A 4,792-nucleotide genomic window follows, 5' to 3' on the forward strand; every position below is an offset into this window, starting at 1 on the left:
ATTTTGTTTCCCCTTAATGTATTTAAATAAATCCTTACTCTTCATTTTTACATTTTCAGTCAACCTTTTCTCATACATTCTTTTTGATGTCCTAATTTCCTGTTTCACCAATTTTCTTGATCTTCTATAATCTTCTAAGTCTCCTGTCATACCAGTCAATCTAAATTTCTTAGATTTATGATGCTTTTGTTTAATTTTATCTCTTATACTCTTTGTGAGCCAACCTGGTTTTTTACTTGTAGCTACTATTTTATTTCTATTAGGAATATGTTTACATTGAATATTTAAAAATATATCTTGAAAAATTTTCCACATCTGATCAGTGTCTCCAAATATCTCAGCTACCCAATTCACAACAGATAACTCTTGTCGCATCCCTTCAAAATTTGCTTTTTTGAAATTTGTAAAATTCCTTATTCCTTATCTCCATATGCAACAACGACTCGCAATTTGAGGGTCCCGGGTTCGAATCCCCGTCACACCAAGACATGCTCGCCATTTCAGCCGTGGGGCCGTTATAGTGTGACGGTCAATCCAACTATTCGTTGGTAAAAGAGTAGCCCAAGAGTTGGCGGTGGGTGATGATGACTAGTTGCCTTCCCTCTAGTCTTACACTGCTAAATTAGGGACGGCTAGCGCAGATAGCCGTCGTGTAGCTTTGCTCGAAATTCAAAACAAACAAACAAACCATATGCAACAAAACATTGAACCTAATAGAGCAATGATCATTTGCACCCAGATGTTCCAAAATTTCCACCCTCTCAATCATTTCTGTATTTGAAGTTAACAATAAGTCAAAAAATAACATAATTTCTAGTTGGTTCCTTGACTGACTGGTGAAGAAAGCCATCTTGAACAGTTTCCAAAAAACCTTTCTCCCTCACGGTTTGATTCTAGAATTTCCCAATCTATATGCCTGAAATCAAAATGATCCATAATTATGACTTCATTAACAGCTGAGATCTTAATCTCATTGTAAAGTTTCTCACTAATGTTGTTCTTCCCAATGGAAACACCATTTTCTTGCTTCTAGAGTTGCTTAGCTTTGATGTATTATTCTTCATATTGTTTTTCACAGTGGAAACTCCACTTCCTTTCTTCCAGAGACGTCCAGCTGTGACGTATTGTAGTTCATGTTGTTCTTCACAGCAGAAGTAGATTTGCTATTTTGCGTCATTAAAGGACTTGCATTGGTAGAGTTAGCGTTTCATTTTACGAATGAAACACAACTGTTTACTTAAAAACTGACAATCCACAATTTGTAAATGCAATCAAATTTTATTATAATTAGTATAGGTGGCTCGCTCCGGTTGGTTGTTCAAAACTTTGTGTTAAGAACGTTATTAGCCAGATCTTACACTGTTTCATTTCATATGACGATTACTATTGCTATAGGACAATTCGAAATGGAAAGGATATTGTTTTAAATTATCTATCCCCATGCATTTGCACATGTCGAAACATTAACAACATTTATGTGTGCCTTTAAGCATGCAAGGTTTATTTGAGATACTCATTCAAAGCTGAAAAGAAAAAAAAAACTATCTGCGCTAGTCGTTCCTAATTTTGAGCTAATTGACTAGAGGGAAGGTTATTTTTACTGCAAGTTATTAATTATACATTCTACAGTTTTCATAGCTCATATGGCATAATGTTTTCAAAGTATTTATCCGAAGATCTTGATTAGGCATTATCTTGTAAGAAGTTATAGCAAAATCATGATTGGCTAAAAATGCAGACTAATAAAACAAAGCATCAACGCTACCTATATACCAACTTGTAAGTTTTTTGTTTCAAATAATCAATGAATATACTTGAACTTCCAGTAATATTGTCTCTAGAAGGTAAGTTATCTCTATAGAACCTTCAGATAGATTATGTCTGAAAGACTTTCAGGTAAGTTATCTCTATAGAACCTTCAGATAGATTATGTCTAAAAGACCTTCAGGTAAATTATCTCTATAGAACCTTCAGATAGATTATGTCTAGAAGACCTTCAGGTAAGTTATCTCTATAGAACCTTCAGATAGATTATGTCTAGAAAACCTTCAGGTAAATTATCTCTATAGAACCTTCAAATAGATTATGTCTAGAAGACCTTCAGGTAAGTTATCTCTATAGAACCTTCAAATAGTTTACCTGAAGGTCTTCTAGACATAATGAAGGTTCTATAGAGATAATTTACCTGAAGGTCTTCTAGACATAATCTATCTGAAGGTTCTATAGAGATAAGTCTTCTATAGACAATCTACCTGAAGGTCTTCTAGACATAATCTATCTGAAGGTTTTATAGAGATAATTTAACTGAAAGTCTTCTATAGACAATCTACCTGAAGGTCTTCTAGACATAATCTATCTGAAGGTTTTATAGAGATAATTTACCTGAAAGTCTTCTATAGACAATCTACCTGAAGGTCTTCTAGACATAATCTATTTTTTCAGGTAAATTAACTCTATAGAACCTTCAGATCGATTATGTCTAGCAGACCTTCAGGTATATTGTCTATAGAAGACCTTAAGATAAATAATGTCTAGAAGAAATAATGTCTTGTCTGTAGAAGACCTTCAGGTAGATTGTCTCTAAAAGACCTTCAGGTAGATTGTCTCTAGAAGAACTTCAGGTATATTGTTTATAGAAGACCTTCAGGTAGATTGTCTTTAGAAGACCTTCAGATAGATTGTCTCTAAAAGACCTTCAGGTAGATTGTCTCTAGAAGAACGTCAGGTATATTGTCTATAGAAGACCTTCAGATAGAGTGTCTGTAGATCTTCAGGTAGGTTGTCTCTATAACAACGTCCCCTAAGATTATCCATAGAAGAATTTCCAGTGAGTCTTTTTAAAAAATGCAACAATTTTCGGAGAAAATATCTCAAAAAACAAACAAGCTACAGTCAGGATTTTCCCTAAAAATAACTTCCATTAAAGTTGTCTGTAGAAGAAAAAACCACTAATAAGGATGCGTATAGGAGAAAGTTTGGTAAAATATACACAGTGTGAGGTTATCACCAACAACTATTCATAAGGTTCTCTGAAAGAGAACTTCTGATAAGTGTCTTTATACGAACGCCACAAAAAAAGGAAAGAACCAATCCGAATATTCCGAAACTAACTCGCTTAACAACAAGCGAGTTTTCGGGATAGTTTATGTGTTTATTAACAGTTACATTCTTCAGGGAAGAAGTGTTTTTTGTTTTTGTTTTTCGAATTTCGCGCAAACCTCCGAGAGAACTTTGAAGTGATAGATTAGAGGGTTTCGATCTTGCGACCCACAGGTTCAAAGTAATGAACTCTAACCACCAAGCCACTCCAGGCCTCAACAAAAGTAAAAAATAAAAATGAAGACACCTCCGGATATAATGAGGGTCCACAGAAGTAAACAATAAAATATTCAAATGATAAAGGATAACGTAGGAAGACAAATAAACTCTCTAAAAATAGATAGATGATAATTCTAATTATTTATCTCAACGTTTCGAGCTTGCTAGTCATCCAGGATTTAGATACTACTTTTTTGTTATGTCCTAAAGACAGACTTAATCAGGTCCGAAACGCTAAAATAAATAATACAAATTATTATTTCTTGTTTGAGTGTTCTTTCTTTAACCAACTTAATCAATACTACCAGAAACCAATAAAAAAATTTATTTGTTTGTAGGTAAGCACAAAGCTACACAAAGGGGTATCTGTGCTTTGCCCACCACGGGTATCAAAAGCCGGTTTCTACCGTTGTAAGTCCGCAGACATACCGCTGTGCCTCTGGGAGACAATAAAAATAATAGGACTTATATATTCAGTTTAAAAATGCTTCTGGTATTAGAAACAACTATCTTATGAACTTTTAAGTTTGCATCCCAGTTCATGTTGTAAAAAAAATAATAATAACGTTTCGTGGGTAATTATAACCGGTCTCTTTATGCTTTGATATTTTGAAAGTGTAAAAAACTTGTATCAAACAAAAGATATTATTCCATTCCTGAAAACTCTTAGAAAAATAACAAGAAGGAGAAAACAATGGTTTTACGAAATCATATATTGAACTGCGAGGTTAAGAGATTGTTCAACAATATCCTGTCTTACACGGGAGGTTAATCAATTCTCGAATTTAAACAACATAAAGAACAGTAGCATAAATAGTTAGAGATCACGTGGTACTGTTCGTCCTTCCTAAAAGCTCTCAAGGAAAACTACCTGGACAGGTAATTAGCACAACTAGAGCAGTTGTACGGGGTGTTAGTTTGAGACCAACAGAATGAAAAGATAAAGTGACGTGGTTTCTAGCCCAAATCGTGATTTTCTTATAGAAGAGTCAGCAGAGTAAGAAAATATTTTTCTTCTTCGTACAATTCATTTATGTATTTTATGGCTGGGATATTTTTGTTTGCACATTGCAACGGTTTGAAATTACAGTTTGGGGCGTTGTTTGTTAGAAACAAAACCTAAACTTTTGGGAAAAATTGCTTTATCAGGTGCAGGTTTGTTTCGATTGCAGCATTGGTTTTCACTAAATAGGTTTTTCCTTAACAATATATATATATATATAGTTATATTATAGTAACTACTGCTACTACGTCATAGTGTGTTTGTGATAACTGTTGATATTCCGTCATAGTATATTTGTAGCAACTGCTAATACAGCATCATAGTGTGTTTGTAGTAATTACTTATACTCCGCCACAGTGTGTTTGTAGTAATTACTTATACTCCATCATAGTGTGTTTGTATTAACTACTTATATTACATCACAGTGTATTTATAATAACTACTTATACTCCGCCACAGTGTGTTTGTAGT

At 33.8% G+C, this 4,792-nt stretch overlaps 1 long non-coding RNA gene across 1 annotated transcript in view; it reads left to right on the forward strand.

Annotated features, from left to right (window-relative positions):
* The first annotated feature begins 4,229 nt into the window (after positions 1–4,229).
* The window catches only part of LOC111086645, a 4,522-nt gene continuing 3,959 nt past the window's right edge, over positions 4,230–4,792 (forward strand). The window contains exon 1 of the long non-coding RNA XR_002611380.1: positions 4,230–4,315. This is a non-coding gene — a long non-coding RNA (uncharacterized LOC111086645). The remainder of the gene's footprint in view (positions 4,316–4,792) is intronic.

Source organism: Limulus polyphemus, unplaced genomic scaffold (genome assembly GCF_000517525.1).
Source record: "Limulus polyphemus unplaced genomic scaffold, Limulus_polyphemus-2.1.2 Scaffold1288, whole genome shotgun sequence".
In the NCBI taxonomy this organism is placed as follows: domain Eukaryota; kingdom Metazoa; phylum Arthropoda; class Merostomata; order Xiphosura; family Limulidae; genus Limulus; species Limulus polyphemus.